General features: G+C 40.3%; 1 long non-coding RNA gene across 1 annotated transcript; it reads left to right on the forward strand.

The window, feature by feature from the left end:
• Positions 1–1993: 1993 nt before the first annotated feature.
• On the forward strand, positions 1994–5705 carry LOC135241733 (uncharacterized). Its single transcript, XR_010326100.1, has 3 exons — positions 1994–2071; positions 4603–4696; positions 4995–5705. It is a non-coding gene; the product is annotated as an uncharacterized LOC135241733 (long non-coding RNA).
• Positions 5706–8971: the final 3266 nt, after the last annotated feature.

Raw genomic sequence — 8971 nt, forward strand, 5'->3', positions numbered from 1 at the left:
ATGATTTGTTATAAAATCAAATTAAATCTGAAATTGGAATTGAAATTGATATTCTGGGTATTGAACACATGAAATGATGTCATCTGAATATAAACTTATTTGGTGTTGAATATTTGGCCAGAAGTTTAACACCCAGCTGTCTGAAGTTTTCATTCTACTGGACTGAGTCATCTGATGTTTGTAGAGGATTGTTTTCATCAGTCTTGTCTGATGTAGATGTATTGTATTTGAGAGAACAGATTCTGAAAGGTCAAAGTTAATTGATTTACTCATCATCATCAGGTATTTTATTAAAAAGATTGGCCAATAACTGCTCCATAACTGATGAGTCTTTTTATTAGTCATTTAATCAGGCCTGTGTTTAGTTTGGGAACAGTAATAGCACTCTAAATCTGTTTCACAATGTTTATAAAATCTGGGGATATTAGAGGCCAGAAGTGCTTGTAGAATTCAATAGAGAAGCCAACTTGACAAATATTGCCCCTGAAACGTGAATTAGTTTTTGATCTATGAAGAGTTTTAACTCAAAAAACAAGTGCTAATTCTTATCCCAGCATGATCACAGTAACTACCTTTCAGTTCTAATATTCTGACATGTTCTTTCACAGACTGCCTCTGTGTTAGGCATTGTAAAATTTATCTGTGCGCACAGAATATAACAGAAATCTCTGGGGTTGACACAGATTTGAACCTTGATCCAATGTATCAGAAATATTGGCTGGTAATGTGTACCATGCTCATCTCTGCTGTACAAGAGAGATTTTCTTCTTAAACTAGGGTCAGATGAATGCTGGGAGGCTTTGGCATAGTTGTGCAGTTTCTCAAATAACCAAGATGCCAGCTACTGAGGTGTGAGTTACTTCCACATCCCAGCTAAACCCCCACTACAAAGCACTGCAGAGGTCCTTGAAAATACAATTTGATGCACTTTACAGTGTTTTTGTGCACCCCAGTGCAAACGCTATCTCTCACTGTTCCACATGGACCTGAATTTCAGTTGTCTGGCCAAAGTATCTTGGCCAAAACATTAAAAGCAAACCCCGTTATCTTTTTTGGTTAAGCAGCTCTCCTTTCTTGTAATTAAATAAAAAAAGGAGAGAGAAGAAAAACAGTTGCCCTCAGCGTTCGGTTGCTCTAAATCTTTTTTCTTCCTCTTCTTCTTCATCTTCCTGCAGAATTGACTTTCCGCACGGATCCCGGGCCGAGTTTATATAATTGTTTGGGTGGAATGTCACTCAAGGAGATTGGTGTCAGGGCTGATAAGGAACCAAAGTGATCGGAGTCTGAGATCTCGCCACCTAATTACTGAGCCTCTCGGCAGACGTGCATCTGGCAGAGAGCGATAAGAGGCGCGGAGCTGATCAGAATAAAGCAGGGTGGGAGGGGGGGAGCGGGGAGCGGGGAGCGGGGAGCGGGGAGCGGGGGCAGGCAGGCAGGCGCAGACAGAGGAACCAAAGCTATTTTCCCTGCGCTTGTACTCCTATTTGCTGCCGGCACCAGGTTGCCATTTTGGAGATGCGCGGATGCACGGCTACAAGCACAGCGGGGCCAGGGAGAGGAGCGGCCATATTAATTGAAACCATCCTTTCATCTGCCAAAAGCAGGCTAGGACGCGCTCTCCTTCGTAGCAAAGCTAGCAACCCCCCCAAACACACACACATGCACATATGCACGCAAACACACCCACACTCACCCACCCACACACACACACCCTTATCAGTTTAGCTGTGTAGTTACACTTAACACCTCATTCAGGGACAGCTAATGCTTCCGAAGACTCTATAATTCTATCTTAAACTGCATCTTTCCACTTGCATTTGAGGTGATGAAATATAAGTCATGGGCTTGGTAATGCCACAGGGGTTTTCTATTTCCAAAAGAAAGGTCTTTTGCAAATGTAGAAAGGTAAAAAGTATTAATAAGTCTTCACATCAGGTCTTTTCTTGATGTAAGTCCAGAATTGAGACCAAAGCCTGCGCTGTAACAGGGTAGGCTTTGACACTGTTTTCCTCACAGTAGGACAACTACAGCTACCCGTGAAGACTGCGAAGTGCATGCACTCTGGTGAATGGTGAGTGATTATTTGCACTGTGAACCTTCCTTTCACACACCGCTCTGGAACCTAATAAAGTGATGGTGTTAACCTTTATGAGTTTCAACAATAGTAAATACACAGACAAACCTGTGAAGTAGCCTTGGGCAGGTTACAATGGTTGTTTTTTTGTGCTCTTATGTAATGGTGGAATGTGCTTGTGGTTCAAGAAAAACAATGGTCCCGGCATTCAAGATCAGGATTTCGGAACATTCTCCACACAGTTTCCAGGTTTCATTTCCTCTAACCTTCCCGTTTGTCTAAGGAGATTAAGAGTTCTCTGAAGCAACCTGCAGAAGTAAAAACTCTGCCAGAGGTTTTCGCACAATAATGGCTGCAGGTCTTAAATCACAATTCAGTGTAGGAAAAACGATTTCCTACCACACAAGCAGCTTCATCACAAAATGGATGAACGGTTTCACAAATCTCAAACAGTTTCCCCAAATGGTAATCAAATGCTATTAGTTTAGATTTGATTTTGCAAGGTCTGGAAACACTGAACATGTCTCTTTTTTCTTTTTTTATATTATAACTTTATTTATTCTGCCTCATTAGTTTGACCTTACAGAAGCTTGTGAGTTCAATGAATTCTTTTTTTTGCTAGAGCAAGAATGGGGAGTAATGTATTTGACACTCTGAATGTTGCATGCAATTAGATCACTGCCTGGATCTGAAAATTTATTTTACTGTTCCCTGTTAATTTATCACATATATTAAAGTTAATAGCATCAAGATGTAATCTGGATTTGATGTTGAATGTGTTACACTCAAAAATGAGTTTCCAATGAATGCATTTTACATAAAGCCATAAACAATGATACACATTTAATGAAAAACAGGCATGGAAACTGCTGTGTGGCTGCATTTTAGTGTCCGTGATTTGGAGATGCCTCTCTCTTCAATGTGTTGCAACAAAACCACACATTCCTTCTGCTCTAAGCAATATCGTTAGAATGCATTCCGCTGGGAATGAAGATATTGCCATAGTGTGCTATTGTAGTATGCTAGTATGCTATTTGACTTGTATATGTCTTTCCTTTTAAAACCCAGTTTGACTTCTTCTAGGAGCCCCTCTGGGAACAGTGGCATTTTCTCACAGAAATCATTGGCATAACGTCTTCTGTGCAATGTTAATATTTTTACATCCCTGTACAGTCCCACAGGTGGCACTGTTGCACTGTAACACATGCAGACACAAACCGGCACAGTAGAACATAACTGCTTTTACACTAATATATAGAATTTTGAGATGGAAATGAGATCATCCGATCAGATCAGCATAAAAGTACGTAGATAATTCATTAAATGGTTTAATGGTGTATTTTTTACTGATAACAATAGCCATCTCTGCCGTGTGTGTGCGCATGCATGTGCGTGTACGTGCACACATAAGTGTGAACAGAGGGGGCGATCATGTGTGTATGTGTGTGTCATTGAAATAAGATCATCATCTGTTCAATGCAAAATCACAGCTAGAAAGGGTAATCTAATTTCAAACACACACGCACACACACACACACACACGCAGATATCAAGAGATGATTCAGCATATCTAGCTTTTTATATTTTATAGTCATCTCCTCTAAAATGAAAGAACCATCAGCAGGATTATGTGGAAGGTACATGAAATAAATCAATGGGTCTGGATCCAGAGCTGTGGTAAGCCAAGGAAATAGTGTGATACCTGCACTGAGTTTCAGAGGCTCTCCTGGCCCAGCACATGCACATCTGGTCCTACAGAAGCCCTCTCCAGTCCACAGTCAGCTGTGTGTCTGCAGACTGCAGCCAGGAGGACATGCAGATGAGAGATCAGGAAAGCTAGCTAAATTAACTGTGGTAAGATGAACTATTCTTAAAAGGAAGGGAGCTGGGCTCTCTCCATAGGAAGGACAGAGCAATAATAATAATAATAAGTTATTATTTTTGTTATTTTGTTATTACAAAAAGTAATTTGTAATTCTTTGGCTTTGAACATGTATACATGCTGGAAATTCAAGGAGAAATATCACCTCCTTGGCTTTCTATTTATTTATTTCAAGAAGGGCATTGGTTCATTCCAAGTCATTCTGATCTTCCAAGGTAAAAGATCATTGCTGCCCATAGCATCAGGAAATAAGGATTTATCCTGCGTCTGTAAATAAAGAGTGTGTACCAAGATATGCGCTGCAGTAACACAGCTGAATATGGCCGGGTGTATTTTCGCTAGTCTAACCTGGAACCAATTACAGGAGCCCCTGAACAATTTCACAACGCTCGTCTGGCTACTCAGCAGATAGAGTTGCCATGGGAGCCAGCGCGAGTGGAAAAAGCGAAATTATAGCCTGCCAAAAGGCTGTGTGCAGCGGAGGGTACTGCCTGCCTTCTGCAGTGCTCACACGCACAAGATGATTATGTCCAATGTAAACACGGATCCTTTCCTTTCTTCCTAACCGGCTTCTCTCAAATCCAGCACCCTGTACCTCACCCGGTGCTGCCAGGACAGTAACAAACCCTTCTCTTTTTCCCCTCAGGTAAAACATCAAGAAGAATATGCACCGCCCCATACTGAGAACACCCTGTCTCTTTTCTAAGCTTTGGCTGTTGTCTCTGTTTCAACAAGAAAAGGTTATTTGCTTAGTATCATATAGCTATGTGCATACAGTGAGTCAACACCGTCGACTAGAACACTAGCAATGCATATTTAAAGCTGTTTTCAGCATAGGGTGGGGTTATCATTGATGTGTGTCATCAAAGGAGAGCATACTGTAGAACCAGACAATGTAGAATAAGGGAATCAAAGCATCCATTGTGCTTGTATTCTGCGATTTTCTCATGCTGTGTTTTAATCAACAGAAGGATTTTCTTTTTCTTTTTAAAAAAAAGGGTACTTCTCGTAATGCTCTTGTTTATCTGATTGCCGAAGGGCCTTCGGACAGGTGTGGAAGGCTGACTGATCAGAGGCCCTTAACCTTTCATGCCTCGCCGCTGACCGCACTGTCCAGATGGGTGGCCCTTTAAACCAGGCGACAGCAATCAAGCTAAAACCTTCAGAGCCTCGCTTGCCCATGGTACCATGGTAACGTGTCCGAACAGATTAAAACAATAATGTCAACTCGAATAACATAATGATCCGCAATCAACCCACCAGGAAGCCATTGATTCTCTTGCAAGTGCTCATCACCATAACAACAGTAATTCATGCTCTCTAAATTGTGAGTACATTTATCTGGCCCTGCCTGTGCTTTGATAACAGGATGAGCCTCTGTACCTTTCCAAAGCTCAGCTGTGTGCTGTGTCCTTATTTCTGTCCTTCTTGACTATTGGCCGTACAGAAGCGTTGAGAAGTGTGGTCCTGAATCGCAAATTTCTTATCGCATGGACAAGATCATCACGTCAGACAAAAAGTTATTACTTAATACAAAATCATTCTGGGAAGTGTAATTGTAATAGATGTGAGAATGGAATTGCAATGTACTCACTTCCATATAGAAGAACAAAATATTTGATGAACATTGATCTGCATTTCAACATAGTTATACTCTCATGTTTGCCCATGCTTTATAGACACAAACATTATTTGATATTGAAAATATCAATATGAGCATCAAAAGTAAGTCCAATGTGGTAACAGACACTCTGGTTGTACTCGAATATTATAATGGGTGAATATAATTCATAAACTGGCATCAAAAGTATAACTGGCATCAAAAATGTATTTAATATACAGGACAGAGCATTTGGGCAAGATGGGACATTAATACACTTTATCCAAAGTGGTTTCCATTTATTATTTGTTTATGTTTGTCAGCTCAGTCAAATATCCATGAAAAAGGGAACGAGAAATGGCAACAAATGATGGATACCATTGTCTTTACACCCATTGAGTTTCCCTGCTTCTAAGTGTAGTCTGCATTGGTGTGAATGGATGGGGGTTCATTAGTCCCCACAGGACAGGTGATTTGGGAAAAGATAGGGAAAAGGGCTAACTGTTCTGTATGGTAGTGAGGGGAACGCCATTAGTGGTGTTAGCTGAGCTAATTGCCCGATGTGCAGTATACACTGGAGGGAGAGAGCTGGACTCTCCTCGTACCTCAGGTCCCAATTTCTTAATCAAAGTCATTTGATGGACAGGGAGCTGAAATGCATTTTACTGGCAAGGGTCCGACTATAAGTTAGCTCTCTTTGACCACGCCTCAATGTCTCATTTAGGATATTGTGATTTGTCATATTTGTGTAACTAACTAATCACGTATATAAGTCACGTATATGGATATTGTACAAATAATAAATTTATTTATACAATATATAAATGGTAGAAATGCATTAATAGGTTTTATATATTCATAGTTTTGGAAAATATCACTATATCAGTCCACACAAGGACCACCTCACTAATAGCAAACCAATAGAACTCGAGAGGAAAAAGATAAAAAAAGAAAAGAAAAAATAGACATCCAGAAACATCAAAACCACACACACACAAAATCTGATCAAGGTGAATGGTTCAAAGTTTAGACTAATCTTCCTCCCGATTCCCCTGGAGAATCAAGCGGTGGTGCTTTTTGGACCAAGGGCGCAGATTTCAGTTGTCACGATGGCTGATAGGGGATCAGACACAGGAAGTGTGCGGCGTGTCACAGTATCTGTCAGTCTCGGGACTCTTGGTGAGTGTGTGCCAGCAGGCCGTCAGCACAGAGCGTTTCGCTCCGTAATCTAGGGCGGCTCTGTGACTTACTGTACGGACTGATTCTTCCCAACATGCAGTGCTTCATCTCACGCTTACCAGGGTGCAAGTCAAAGCCGAAATAAGCCTGTAAAATGTGCGATGAGGCAACAAAATATCTGGTCGAGTTCTCTGAAGGCTGCCCCCCCCCCCCCAACTCTAGATGCCACATCCTTACTGCAGCATACTCTCACTTCTCCTTCCATGGCAGCGTTCTGTATTTCTCTGGATGTGGTTAGCCCGGGGCGAGCTTTCCGGTCCTCATTTTCATGCAGCTGTTTAGTGCGGATGCGACAGACCGATGCTGATCAAAAGAGGTGAGGAAATCAGTTCTTTTAAGTTAGCCAACCCAACAAGCTCAAGTACTACTATTCCAAGTGGACTCGCTGCTAATGATGTGACTGTGACCTGGCCAATCAAGACCCTTGCCAAGCTATGGAGAATCATTATTGCTCCGTGCTGTTGGTGCAGCACTTATGTTCTCTCTGCTACCAGCACACAATTACTCGACTCATCCAAACATTTGAATTGTATTTTAAGCATTCAAAATATTCTTTCAAAAAGCACTGAATATATATCACAGATAGCAAATGAATGCTTTTGGTCTTGGAGCTCTGGGTATAATGTATAATGTTGACCATCTCTTTAACAAGCTCTCATTCCCCAGCAGTCAAACATTCAGATAGCAGTCTCCCTGAAAAGATTGTATAGATGTCATCGTTGGCCAAGATGAACGAGTCATGAGCAGAGCCAGGATAACTGCAAGCACAAACATAACTGCCAAACACATTTAACAATAAAGAAGTTATATTCACAGTGTGCACCATCTCTCTGGAGTAGAGAATACTACTACAGCTGCTGTGTTTTTATTATGTCTGCTTCTTTTCGCACACTTCATAGTTGGGCTGTTATTGTTCGTTGTTGGCCTGCTCAAATGTAGTGAGCATAGCTAGGAAGCTGCAGTGAAGGATATGCATATGATACATTCCCACAAACTCTATCATTTTACATGTGAAGTGACAGATTATAATTTGTGGATAGCCGACATATCAGCATTTCATTCAGCTTCAATTCTCTTTGTCACCTGCAGACTGCGAGACAATAAATAAGAGTGACATGTTAACAAGCAAATGCTACTGGACTATTTATCAATGTTATAATGTTGTCCATTGGTGTGATTTTCATTCAAGTGACAGGGTCTTAGAAAGATGAATATGTTCCCATTATTGCAGGTCCAGGCTATCAATTTTGTTGGACGAAAGACAGGAAACGCATGAGGCTTTGAGTAGGCATAATGTAGCCATTAAGAGAGTCCATTCCCGCTCATCTTGGTGAGCAGTTTTTAAAGAAATAAATATTCATATCAGCAAGAAAAAGTATTAGAATATAAGCAATTTATCACAGTAGACTGATAGATATTTAATAACATTCAAAAAATAATATAAATGGTTCTGATGTATTACACTGTTTATTGCTTTGCAATACATTGACTTAAAGGTTTCTCATTATGAGTCACAGTAATTCAATGCCAAATGGCCAAATCTGTTTCAGTGCTGATGCATATCTAGAAGCCAAGCTATAATCTCCTTTTTCCAGCCAAGGAAAAATGTTTTTTAGTTCATTGATGAGTTAGTTCATTAACTATGTGCAGCATCAACCCATTTTATCGTAAATATTTTCATTTTTAAAATAGTACGTTGAGAATATAATCTCCGAATTCCCTTTAATAAGACTACAATTAATTTCCCTTTAATAAGACTATTTAATTAGCACATATAATTTAATTTACTTATTCATAGGCTAGCAGTGTAGTATAATGTTTAGGAAACCCGGCTTGTGACTCGTGTGCGTTCATTTCCCACCTGGGGTGCTACTGTTGTACCCTGGACCAAGGTACAAAAAAGAAGTTGTTTGAGTAAAAAAATATCCATCTGCATAAATGGATTGCATGTATTAAAAACAAACAAACAAACAAAAAAACTGTCAGGTGCCTTCTTGATGAGACCATCTACTAAATGCTGTAATGTTAATTCATAATGCTGTTTGGCTGTACCTTTCAATTCACAAATATTTTAAGGCAGGTTTGTGCAGTGGTAAGGACTATTGTTTTGGAGATCACTTGGAGTGTTATCACAATATTATTAAGATATTCTTAGTTGTGCTAAAACGGGCTGTAA

Source organism: Anguilla rostrata, chromosome 1 (genome assembly GCF_018555375.3).
Source record: "Anguilla rostrata isolate EN2019 chromosome 1, ASM1855537v3, whole genome shotgun sequence".
In the NCBI taxonomy this organism is placed as follows: domain Eukaryota; kingdom Metazoa; phylum Chordata; class Actinopteri; order Anguilliformes; family Anguillidae; genus Anguilla; species Anguilla rostrata.